This window comes from Astyanax mexicanus, chromosome 1 (genome assembly GCF_023375975.1).
Source record: "Astyanax mexicanus isolate ESR-SI-001 chromosome 1, AstMex3_surface, whole genome shotgun sequence".
Lineage (NCBI taxonomy): Eukaryota > Metazoa > Chordata > Actinopteri > Characiformes > Acestrorhamphidae > Astyanax > Astyanax mexicanus.
Window position 1 is genome coordinate 59,528,840 of NC_064408.1, and position 14,178 is coordinate 59,543,017.

Here is a 14,178-nt window from a genome sequence, read left to right on the forward strand (position 1 = left end):
GTTATCTATGAAAAAAGCGTAATTGTAGACGTAGGAGTCACTTATACTATAGGCGATACATGCCATTAAATTATCTTAATACAGAAAGGGCATAGTTGTATCAGTCTGCAGCCTAAACTATACATTGTGTCAACATAAACCCATAGTGAAATTAATTCAGCAGACCCTCCTCTGTCAGAAAACATGTAGTTTTCTATCAAAAAAGCGTAATTGTAGATGTAGGAGTCATCACACTATAGGAGATACATGGTTATATCCCATTAAATGATATGAATACAGGGTGGGCATAGTTGTATCAGTCTGCAGCCTAAACTATACATTGTGTCAACATAAACCCATAGTGAAATTAATTCAGCAGACCCTCCTCTGTCAGAAAACATGGAGTTTACTATCAAAAAAGCGTAATTGTAGATGTAGGAGTCATCACACTATAGGCGATAAATGGTTATATACCATTAAATGATATTAATACAGAATAGGCATAGTTGTATCAGTCTGCTGTCTAAACTATACATTGTGTCAGCATAAACCCATAGTGAAATTAATTCATCAAACCCTCCTCTGTCAGAAAACATGGAGTTATCTATGAAAAAAGCGTAATTGTAGACGTAGGAGTCACTTATACTATAGGCGATACATGCCATTAAATTATCTTAATACAGAAAGGGCATAGTTGTATCAGTCTGCAGCCTAAACTATACATTGTGTCAACATAAACCCATAGTGAAATTAATTCATCAGACCCTCCTCTGTCAGAAAACATGGAGTTATCTATGAAAAAAGCGTAATTGTAGATGTAGGAGTCATCACACTATAGGCGATACATGGTTATATCCCATTAAATGATATGAATACAGGGTGGGCATAGTTGTATCAGTCTGCTGCCTAAACTATACATTGTGTCAACATAAACCCATAGTGAAATTAATTCAGCAGACCCTCCTCTGTCAGAAAACATGGAGTTTAATATCAAAAAAGCGTAATTGTAGATGTAGGGGTCACTTATACTATAGGCGATAAATGGTTATATCCTATTAAATGATATGAATACAGGGTGGGCATAGTTGTATCAGTCTGCAGCCTAAACTATACATTGTGTCAACATAAACCCATAGTGAAATTAATTCAGCAGACCCTCCTCTGTCAGAAAACATGGAGTTTACTATCAAAAAAGCGTAATTGTAGATGTAGGAGTCATCACACTATAGGCGATAAATGGTTATATACCATTAAATGATATTAATACAGAATAGGCATAGTTGTACCAGTCTGCAGCCTAAACTATACATTGTGTCAGCATAAACCCATAGTGAAATTAATTCATCAAACCCTCCTCTGTCAGAAAACATGGAGTTTACTATCAAAAAAGCGTAATTGTAGATGTAGGGGTCACTTATACTATAGGCGATACATGGTTATATCCTATTAAATGATATGAATACAGGGTGGGCATAGTTGTATCAGTCTCCAGCCTAAACTATACATTGTGTCAACATAAACCCATAGTGAAATTAATTCATCAGACCCTCCTCTGTCAGAAAACATGGAGTTATCTATGAAAAAAGCGTAATTGTAGATGTAAGAGTCATCACACTATAGGCGATAAATAGTTATATACCATTAAATGATATGAATACAGGGTGGGCATATAACAGAAGCAATAAAATCCTTTTGTTACCAGCAAACGAGATTACATCTGAAGGACTTGAGGTTTCACTAAAATCATTTTCCCAAATTAAGTGTAAGAAATGTGGAAACAAAGATTCAGTGTCAATTAATAAAAACGAGACCATTCATTGCCCTAAAACACTAATTGTATTATCAGACCAGTGCAATATTAAGCTAGATCAAAAAATAATGTTGTCTTCAGTGTTCAGTGATAATGTTTACAAAATTGGCGCCATTCTCTCTCACTATGAAACCCCCCCTTTTGCTAAACTTTTCAAAGCAGGAAACAGTGGCTGGACTGTCAATGGTGTTAACCATATAAATTATAGCTCTACCTTAATTAATAAAATGGTATCCCAATCAAAATCAGTTATAGTTGCTTTAGAGTTAGAAAATTGTATAGATATACAGAATTTAAAACTGCAGGAGACAAAACATAAATGTACAGAGCAATGTGAGAAAACCACCCCTTATAAACATTCAGATGTATTTTGGCAAAACCATGATGATCTTCCAAAAAACTTACTTAAAGAGGATTTAGAGTTAATCACAAGTGTAAGATGGCTAAATGACAGAATTATAGATGCTTACCTTGCCCTTTTAAAAGACAAAGCAACAGATCAAAAAGTGCTGATGTGTCCATCTACATTTGCAAGTCAACAGCTTTGCAGTTTATATTGTGAGAAAATTGATATTCTGCCAGATGCCCCAAATCCTGAAAGAAACTGGTGGAGATATAATACTGTAGTTGTTCCAATTAATTTAGGCTCTGTACACTGGGTTGCTGCTGTTCTTAATGTGTCAAAATGTGTCAGGTGAAAAAAGTATTGTGGCGTGGAAGAGGAAGGAAGACCCGTGAGACTCATGCTGAATGCTCAACAGCTTCTTTATTGAACAGGCTTGCCACTCACTTACAGCCTCTAACAAGACTAGGAGAGCTAAAACCATTAACCCACAGAGCTTAAATAGCCCAAAGGCCACCAACCCAGCTGTGTGTCTCCCAGATGGCACATCCAGAGTGGTGCCCACCCTCTCTGCATAACCCCTCCCAAGGGAGATGCCCCACCCCTGTCATCCTCGCACACAGGAGAACAGAAACATACCTGCAGGCAGCCACACACACAACCCAGAGCCGCCACATAGCCCCCCTCCCAAGGGTCAGCCGTCCCGGCGACCCCACCAACCCAACACAAACCCCGTGTACAACAGAACATTTTTTTTTTTTACAATCAATCGCAAACAAAGTCATTAAGGCGGGCGGGCGGCCTCCGTGCCCGCGGCAGCCTGGAGGGGCTGGGCACGGCACCGGATCTTATACACCACCTCCCCCAGCCTGGACAGCACCAAGCACGGACCCACCCAGGCCGACTGGAGCTTCCGGCACAGCCCCTTCTTCCGCTGAGGGTTATATAGCCAAACCCTCGCCCCCACCGCCAACGGGTCCCCAAAGCAGCGCGTGTCGTACGCACGCTTCTGCTTCTGTCCAGCAGCAGACTGGTTGGAGTGCGCTAGATGGTGTGCTAATTCCAGCGAAGACATAAGGTCCGAGACAAAAGTGGGCGTGTCCGAAGCGTACCCGCCCCCGTCAGGAGGCGCCCCAAAAGCCAGGGAGACCGGCGTCCTCAGTTCGCGCCCGAACATAAGCAGAGCCGGCGTGAATCCCGTCGTCTCCTGCACAGCGGAGCGACAGGCCAGCAGCACTACCGGCAGGTGCCTGTCCCAGTCACGCTGGTTCTTGTCCGACACCATGGCCAACTGCGCCGCCAGCGTGCGGTTAAAACGTTCCACCAGTCCGTCACTCTGCGGATGAAGGGGCGTCGTCCTGGTCTTATGGATTCCCAGGATGCGGCAGACCTCCGCCATGACCTCCGACTCGAAATTTCTCCCCTGGTCGCTGTGCAGTTCTTCCGGAACCCCGAATCTGCAAAAGAACTCCCGCACCAGGATATCCGCAGTAGTGACCCCCCCGCCCCTTGGTCCGGCACCGCGTAGGCCTCTGGCCACTTCGTGAAATAATCCATCGCCACCAGAACAAAGCGATTTCCAGAGTCCGTCACCGGAAAGGGGCCCAGCACGTCCATGGCCACCCGCTCCATCGGGCTGCCGCACTGGTAAGGGTGAAGTGGGGCGCGGGGCGCCCTCGAGGGGCCCTTCTTGGCAGCGCACACGTCACAGCAGTGCACGAAGAGTTCCACGTCGGTTCTACACCCAGGCCAATAGAAGCGTTGCCTCAGGCGCTTCAGAGTCTTGGTGACACCAAAGTGCCCAGCCCCAGGTGACCCATGAACTCCCCGTAGGACCGATCCCCTAAGCGCCCGCGGTACCACCACCTGAAACACGCGCCGCCCGTTCGCCGGATCCTCCCAGGTATGGCACAGCACGCCGTCGGACAAACTAAAACTAGCCGAGTTGGAGCGCAACGCCTTAGCAATCGGGCCCAGCGGCACCACCTCCCCCACAACGGTGTGACGTTCGCACTGAGCGTGTACTGCCCACGATAATTCGCGACACCTGAGCCACCCCGACAGCGCCAGTAACATCCCCGGAGATTGCAGCGCAGCGTGCAGTCTCAGCAGATTTGTCCTCAGCATGAGCACAATGTTTGCAGTCAGCGGCCACACACGGCCGGCACGACAAAGCATCCGCGTTACTGTGGCCACGGCCCGGGCGGTGCACAACCTCAAAACGAAACTCCTGGAGTCTAGATAACCAGCGTGCGAGTTGGCCCTCGGGCTCGCGGAAACGCATGAGCCACTGTAGCGAGGTGTGGTCAGAGCGCAGCAGAAAGGGCACCCCAGAGCGAGATGCTGAGGTAACGCGAGACCTTAACGCGAATCTCGGCAGTATTGAGCAAGGCAGCGAGGCAGTGATTGCTAAACACTAGCTGTATAGATTAATTAGCCAGCTTAGATTTAGACAGCTTTAAAGGCTATAAAGTTTATATTAGTTAGATAATAACTACCTGAAGCGCACTGGAGGACGGCGAAGAGGACCTGGACAGTCTGCAAACTTTTATTGACGAGTGTTTCGAGCGAGTTGTCATGGGGAAGCCAGACAAAACGCCGACTCCCTCAGGTAAAAAAGGAGCTCCGTCCGCCAAGAGGAGTCGCCCTGAAGATTCTCCTGGGGCTACTTCTCATTCCAGCGATATGGTGGATATTCTGGAGTCCATAGATAAGAAGCTGTCCAGTTTCGACGCTCGCCTTTCCATTCTGGAAATTCTCCATAAGGAGTTTCAGGCATTGCGGGAGTCTGTGGAGTTCAGCCAGCAGCAGGTGGAAACACTCGCTGCGAAAAACACTGCCCTCAGAGAGTCGGTGAACTCCCTCACTAAGGGAATGACCCAGCTCTCAGAGGAAAATAAAAAAATAAAAGAGACCGTCCTCGAGCTCCAGGCCCGCGGCATGAGAGACAACCTCGTGTTTTCTGGATTACCAGAGAAGCAAGAGGAAAACCCGGAGACAACAGTGAAGGAGTTCATACAGACTTACCTGAAGTAGGGCTGGGGCGACGCGTCGACATAATCGACGTCATCGATTACAAAAATACATCGATTTGCATAACGTGCGTCGGCGCGTCGTAAACACGGCGGCGCCTGTGGAGAGCATTAGAGGTTAGATCGGGCCCAAAAATTCCAACTGGCTGTTTTCGGGCTGTTTTAATGAGCGAAATATGATCAGAATTATGTCAATTAACACGGTAACATAGAAGCATAGAACTATTATTTAATTAAAATGATTTTTAAGAACAGCTAAACACAGTTCTGCAAGTCAAACGCGGAGGAGTTCACGTGCGAGAGACACAGAGAGAGAGAGAGAGAGAGAGAGAGAGAGAGAGAGAGAGAGAGAGAGAGAGAGAGAGAGAGAGAGAGAGTGGTGAGAGCTACTCACAGGTGAAGGTTCTCTTTGATCTCCTCGTGCTCATATTCTAGTCCCATTCATAATTCTGCAGCTCCCTCAGTGTTTTCTGCCGTATTTTGCGGCTAGCGCGAGCGCTTACAACTGACACCGCGGACCGCGAGGTGCCGCCGCGTTTGTGCCGAATCCGACTCTCTGCTGAATCTGACTCCCGCTTCGCGGACAGAATCGGCACAACACCCCCGCTGTAGAACTGCGGTAGTGAAAACAGCGCTTATAAATAAATTAGTTTAGTTTCACTTTCAGTTTTCGTTATTATTTTTTAAATAAAAATATAATTAAAAAACAGACGCCTACATCTCGGACTATTTTCTGGAGCCCGGGTCGGATTTACGGGCGGGCCTCGGGTCATGTCGGGTTCGGGCAGAGAATCTAAGCTCTAGAGAGCTTGGACTCCGGAGAGCAATCTCCAGCTACAAAAAAACGCCAGCGGGCATCTAAAGTTTGGGAGCATTTCACGCAAAAGGGCAACAATGTGGTCCTCTGCCATATGTCAACAGGGTCACACAGTAAGTTACCGTTTACATCAGGGTCTCCGCGGGTGTCCTTAAAAAGACTTAAGGCTGTCTACCAAAGGTTTTAAACCTGCCACAGGCAGAAATTATACATTTTTGGTTTATATTTGTGCATGGCATTTCGCAGTTTCCAGAAACAGTAGCATCATTCATAAGTTCAGGTGTTTAGCTAAGCTAGCTGCCTTAAGTTATTTTAGCTAGCGCCGTCGGCGCTGCGGTGTCACACCGTATTCTGTCACCGTCGGAATTTTGTGACCAGTGCTCACGGTTATGAGCGTTCATTGGCAAAACGGAAGCTTTCTATACCTACACCTTACCCTCAGCCCTAAACTGAACCGTTTTGGCCAGTCGGGGTAAACATTAGAAACGAACACGTTTCGAATCGGCCAGTGCACCGGTCTGCTGAGAACTACTTGCCAGTGGTCACAAAATCTAGCGGTCACAGAAAACAGTGCAACACACGGTTGTGGTGTATGGGAGCTTATCCATTTTTAGCGTTATAGATCTAAACAACGTGCTGTACATGTAAGTGATTATAAGTGTGGGGTTTGGTTTAGTAGGCTTGTGTTGTTGTTGTTGTTGTTGTTATTATATATAAATATAGTAATTTATCGTTTGCTTTAAAACGTAAAATAATTATTTAAATATGTTTCTCAATGAATAGATTAGTCGACTAATCGAAAAAAATAATCGTTAGAATAATCGTTTAAAAAATAATCGTTAGGGACAGCCCTAACCTGAAGCTTTCCGAGGACACCGTGAAGACCATCACCTTCGCTCGCGTTCACCGCATAGGAACTAAACGACCCGGAGGACACCGATCCAGACCCATCGTGGCTAAGTTTGAACACTTCAAACAGAAGGAACTGGTGAAGAGCCGCGGGCGAGAGCTGAGGGGAACGGACTTCAGAGTTAACGACCAGTTTCCCAAAGAAATCCTGGAGCGACGCAAAGTTCTGTTCCCTATCCGAAAAAATACATCCAGGAAGGTTCTCGGGCTGTCATCGCGGTGGATAAACTCTACGTGAACGGACAGCTTCACCGCGACCAGAAAACCACGCCATGGCTGTACTGACCAGGTGATCTGTATACAAACACGTCTGTTCTGACTCTTTCACTTCTTCTCCGCTAAAAGCTCATTAGATATGTCTGTTTATAACTATTATTGCCGGGTCAATCAGTATAGCAGACTGTTACCATGTTAAGCACTCATTGTTTTTTTTTTTGTTTTTTGTTTTTTTTCTCGTTGTTGTTTTTTTTTTTGTTATTGTTTTTTTTTTTTTTTTTTTTTTTTTGCACCCAACATGTTTAATATGTATGTATATTTATGTATGTGTGTATATGTATAAGCATATGTATAGTTAGATATGTGAGTATGTGTATGTATGTATGTTTGTTTATTTTCTGTTTATTTTATTTTATTATTATTATTTGTTTGTTTGTTTGTTTGTTTTTTGTTTAGTTTTTTTTTTTTTCTTTTCTTTTTCTTCTTCTTGTACCCCCCTCCTGTACCTCACACACCTATCCTTCCTCGGCGGCTATAGTACGCTATTACGCGCTCGGAGCCGTCCTGAACCTGCGACAGGACCCGAGGCCGTGGTCGCTCGCATCAGTATCCACAATGAAACTCTCAGACACCTTCGGATTCGCTAGAATCGGAGCATTGCACAGGCGGCGTTTTAGCTCCTCGAATGCCCGCTCCGCCTCGTCAGACCAGCGGAATTTCACACTAGGCTTAGTCAGAGCATGAAGCGGCGCTGCCACGTCCGCGAACCCCCTAATAAACCGCCTGTAATACGAGGCGAGCCCCACGAAGCTGCGAACCATTTTTGCGTCTCGCGGTGTGGGCCAGTCACGGACTGCCTCTGTCTTTTTGGGATCGGTTTCCACGCCAGCACCGCTCACTACCTGGCCCAGGAAGCTCACGCGCTGCCTTAGCAGATTACACTTTGCCGGATTGAGCTTCAGGTTAGCCGCCTGAATCGCGCCGAGCACCATTTCAAGGTGAGACAGTGCGGAGTCAAAGTCGGTTCCGTGCGCCAAGACATCATCCAAATAAACGATGCAGCACGACCGCGGAACCCCGCATAAAACACGCTCCATAAGACGCTCAAAAGTAGCCAGCGAGTTACACAATCCGAACGGAAGCACCGTGAAATGCCATAGGGCTGAGCCGAGCGAGAAAGCGGTTTTCTCCCTATCCCCCGCCACGAGGGGCACCTGCCAATATCCGCTCCTCAGGTCTAACAAGCTGAACCAGGCTGAGCCAGACAGCTGGTCCAGCGTATCGTCGATCCTGGGGAGCGGGTAGGAGTCAAGCTTCGTGACAGCGTTAAGTCGCCGATAATCCATGCAAAAGCGCCAATTTCCATCCTTCTTTTTCGCAAGGACCACCGGGGCCGACCACGGGCTGCTCGAAGGCTCAATAATGCCCGTACTCGCCATCTCGCGGACTAACTGCTCCGCCGCTACGCGCTTTGCTAACGCCATACGGTGCGGCCTCAGCCTGATGGGCTTGGCGTCACCCGTGTTTATCGAATGAACCGCAAGGCTAGTTTTAGTACACTCGCGCTCAGACACAGCGAAACTCGTGCAAAAACGGCCGATCAGTTTGCGCAAACAGAGTTGTTGGGGACCAGATAAACCCACACAACTGCGCTCCAGCATCTCCTCTATCGGATCTACACTCAACCCCGCATCCAGCGGACCCTCTACCGTATCACGCACCGAATCACACACATTCCCTCCCACCAGTTCACTTACCCCTAACTCGTCGTGTATCTCTACGGGGAGTCCAGTCACCAGCACCGAGCCCCGTGCACAGTCAATGATAGCTCCGACGCGTGAGATCAGGTCCTTGCCCAGAATGCATGGGTCGTTGATGCGTCCTACCCAGAACTGTTGTTGAAAGGGCCCCTTGCCGACATCAATCGTCAACTCCGTTAATCCTAGGAGACCTATAGGATCCCCGGTGACTGAAGAGAGATCGATGCGCTGGCTGTTGTCAGTCACAAACTCGGCCGCTACCTCCGTCGCTAGCTCGGGCTCCATTCAATGTGCATCTCAGGAAATAGCCGGAATCCGGAATCAGATCCCGAGGGTAAGCATAGCGTTTCTGGGGCCACCGTAACCCTCACTGGGTGGTCCCGGCTCCGTTTCCCGGCCGGCTGCAGTGCGCTCGCTTGTGGCCACGCCCCCCGCAGCGCCAGCACTCCAGTTGGGCATCAGACCGGCTCCGACCCCACCTCTGCGAATCACGGGCAACCGGCGACGCCCCCCACGGTCCAGGATGGCTTGAGAGGATGAGTTCGGACCGCTCCGCCACCTCCACGCGGACTCCAGGGTCTGCAGGTCGGCCAGCCTCACTTGTTTGCGCAGCTCGCTCGGCTCGAGGGCGCGCAGAAAGTGATCCAACGCGAGCCTTCTCTGGGCCGCTCGCGGAAACGTTGGGTTAGCTTGGCGGGTTAGCAGGGCCATCTCCGATGCCAGCACGCCCAGTGTCTCTCCCTGCTGTCGGCGTCTGTCCGCCACTAGCATTTTGGCGGCCGCCTCCGACGGTTGGCGGCTGAAACGTGTTCTCAGCGCCAGTGTCAGTTCATGTAGCTCGCAACGGCACTCGGCGGGGAGCTTGATCAGTACCCTCAGCGCGTCACCCCGCAGTGCCAGGCAGAGGTTGGCTGCCGTCTCGGCGTCCGTCCAGCCCGCACCGCCCGCCACGATCTCCAGCTGAGCTTCGAAGGCTGTCCAGTCAGCGCTGCCGTCGTAGGGGGTAAGGCGGGGTTGAGCTGTCAAGCCCGCCATCCCGGAGGCTTGCGCCGCCATCATCGCGCCGTCCGTTCCGCGAGTCGGCGCCGCTGTCCTTGCGCCATCCGCTCCGTGAGCCAGCGCCGCCGTCCTCGCGCCATCCGCTCTGGGAGTCAGCGCCGCCGTCCTCGTGTCATCCGCTCTGGGAGCCAGCGCCGCCGTGCTCGCGTCGTCCTCTCCCCGTCCACTCCGCTGGAGAGCCTTGCCTCCAGTCCGTTGGTCCGCTGTCTTCCTCCTCAGCCGTTCGATTTCCCCTGCCAGCAGCTCAATATCTTCCAGCAGGGTCACTTCTGACACCAAATGTGGCATGGAAGAGGAAGGAAGACCCGTGAGACTCATGCTGAATGCTCAACAGCTCCTTTATTGAACAGGCTTGCCACTCACTTATAGTCTTTAACAAGACTAGGAGAGCTAAACCATAAAACCACAGAGCTAAAATAGCCCAAAGGCCACCAACCCAGCTGTGTGTCTCCCAGATGGCAGATCCAGAGTGGTGCCCACCCTCTCTGCATAACCCCTCCCAAGGGAGATGCCCCACCCCTGTCATCCTCGCACACAGGAGAACAGAAACATACCTGCAGGCAGCCACACACACAACCCAGAGCCGCCACAGTATTATCAATGTAAAAATCTTAGATTCATTAACAACATATGAACATGAAATTGTGAAAGTTCTAGTTAAAATACAAAAATTTATGGTTCTCCAATATTTAGCATTACATAGAAAAATTATAGAGATGCCTTTTCAGTATGAATTTTATCACAAATGCACTAATTTTAAAAAACAAACATGTGGCAGCAACTGTGTCCTTTATGTGTGTTTCTTTGTAAAAGCAATGTTGTTCAATGTTCTACTAAATCAATTTTGCAATGAAAACATGAGAGATTATCTATTACATTAACTTCTCCATCAAAATATTGTACAGTAATTCATTAATTATTGATTTCACAAATTTGCAATTGTTATCCAATTGAGATTGTTCTTCTTTTTCTGAATCTTTGTATTTAATATTTTGTCCACTGACTAGTCTCATAGTTTTGAGATATCAACACTGTTTTAACTTAAGATTGATTGGCCTGATCAGGAATGGTGTGTTTGTACAAAGTTTTTTAATTGGATTCACAGATTTTGGATTTTGTCCCCATAGATAATGAACTGTCGCTCTGCATTGTCCTTAAGAAATGCACTTTTCTAGTTTCATTTCATACTTGATTTGTAAGTGCTAATTTTGTTATATGGATTTCTTATAATAATTATATGTTCAAAATATCTAGAATGTTTTTTTTAATTTTATTTTATTTTTAGGCAGCAGACTGATACAACTATGTCCACCCTGTATTCATATCATTTAATGGGATATAACCATGTATCGCCTATAGTGTGATGACTCCTACGTCTACAATTACGCTTTTATCATAGATAACTCCATGTTTTCTGACAGAGGAGGGTCTGATGAATTAATTTCACTATGGGTTTATGTTGACACAATGTATAGTTTAGGCTGCAGACTGATACAACTATGCCCACCCTGTATTCATATCATTTAATGGGATATAACCATGTATCGCCTATAGTGTGATGACGCCTACGTCTACAATTACGCTTTTTTCATAGATAACTCCATGTTTTCTGACAGAGGAGGGTCTGATGAATTAATTTCACTATGGGTTTATGTTGACACAATGTATAGTTTAGGCTGCAGACTGATACAACTATGCCCACCCTGTATTCATATCATTTAATGGGATATAACCATGTATCGTCTATAGTGTGATGACTCCTACGTCTACAATTACGCTTTTTTCATAGATAACTCCATGTTTTCTGACAGAGGAGGGTCTGATGAATTAATTTCACTATGGGTTTATGCTGACACAATGTATAGTTTAGGCAGCAGACTGATACAACTATGCCCACCCTGTATTCATATCATTTAATAGGATATAACCATGTATCGCCTATAGTGTGATGACTCCTACATCTACAATTACGCTTTTTTCATAGATAACTCCATGTTTTCTGACAGAGGAGGGTCTGCTGAATTAATTTCACTATGGGTTTATGCTGACACAATGTATAGTTTAGACAGCAGATTGATAAAACTATGCCCACCCTGTATTCATATCATTTAATGGGATAAAATAATGTGTATACGTATTTTTTCATATATAATACTACTTTTTGTTTTCAAATATTATAATAATAGTGTAGCCTAAGGATATTAAAATTGCATTTTGTCTAATATTAACTAAAAATGTATTAACCGCTTGGGTCGTTTATTTTGAAACACGCACTTCCGGTTGCCGTCGGATTTGTCCCCCTAATGTTGCTGTCTTCACGCTGTTCACGAAAGCACATGCACACACACGAACACACGTTTTTGTATTTTAACACATCACAGACTTTTTACTCGCATACTAAGATTTTGTAAAGACTGGGGACCAGTAACTGCAAGACTAGACTAGATTCTTTCTGAGATTATTTCACATCATGCTTCTCCTCTAAACGTAATACTTACGAGATTGCTTTTAAACACTGGATTGCATTTTTACATTTCTGTTTGCTTTCCGATTTGGCTCTAACTTCTCTCCATACAAAAACGCCCATGGTGATGTATGTGTCTCAGACCCTTCAAAAAATGTAGACAGTTCCTAAGTGACACATACTGAACATCCTGAGAGCATCACAGGCATACCTGTCAAGTTTTAGATTTAAAAATAAGGGATATTTTCCTCTGTACGCTTAAAGCCGTCCCACCAGCCCAACGAAGGTTCAGTATCCCTTACATTTTAAGACAGGTTTACAAAACATCTAAAATAACCACAAGTGAACCACTTACACACTACAATCAGATTATAAGAATCTGAAATGTTGTGGACATTCCTACATATGTCATTATTTTAATACAGCCAAATTAAAAAAAATTAAGATTTCATGTCTTTTTTTGTAATAAATGCACTCTTTTATATGATATATTTTTTATTTATTGGATTTAAAATTGAACAAAGGGTGCACAAATTCTGCAAAATGACTGTTGGTGACCTAAACATAGTATCATGAGCTTTTACTAAAAGGACATGGACCAGATATGTTTCATCAGTAAAAATTTGTCCTAAGGGGCCTACACAATAATTTTTAATTAATACTTCTTTCTTTTGATCACTCCACCCCTGATCAGTTCAGTTAATTTCGGTCCTCTCCACATTTCTAGTTAAGCTGAGTCACAAGCTGTAAATTTGTTTATTTTAAAAGGTTTAATCTGTGTGTTTTATTTCGGAGACGAGTATTTTTAAGCAGCTATCAGAAAAATCTCATCACAGTTTACATGATTAGCCTACCGTTACCTTTCTTTAAGAAAAATCGCTGTATATCCAGATCTGTTTTAACATCAGCAGCTCCAACTGCGACGGGGGGCTTCCCCACACTGACCCTCCTTTGCAAGCTGATTGGCTGTTTCTCCTGAAAGGCGGGACTTTCTCCTTGAACCGGCTCCACGATTGGTTAAGAGACACAGAGCGGTCAGTGCCATGTCTCCTCAATAATATATATTTTTAATCTTAATATAATACGGGAAATTTACGGAAAAATACTAATACGGGAGGACGGCGGGAAAGAGGAGAAAAATACGGTAGTTTCCCGGCCAAAACGGGAGACTTGACAGGTATGCTCACAGGACAGTGTGTGAATCTGTGTTCATGTGACCACAATAAGAAAAGAAAACATTAAACATGAAAAAATGAATCAATTTTTAATTTGACATCAATATTTAGAAGTGGGTATGGGCTCTTATGGGATAATGTGAGGCCTGTGGACTATACTATATTTATAATATTATTACTTATTTGAATTAATTCCAATTTATTTTTATACGGTTTCTACTTTATTATTTCCTGTGGCTTTCTGATGATTATCGCATACCTGTCAAGTTTAAGATTTAAGAATAAGGGATATTTTCCTCTGTACTCCTAAAGCCGTCCCACCAGCCCAACGAAGGTTCAGTATCCCTTACATTTTAAGACGGGTTTACAAAAAATCTAAAATAACCACAAGTGAACCACTTACACACTACAATTAGATTATCAGAATCTGAAATGTTGTGGACATTCCTACATATGTCATTCTTTTAATACAGCCAAATTAAATACCCTTTTCTATATATTTAAAAAAAATTAAGATTTCATGTCTTTTTGTAATAAATGCACTCTTTTATATGATATATTTTTTATTTATTTAATGGATTTAAAATTGAACAAAGGGTGCACAAATTCTGCAA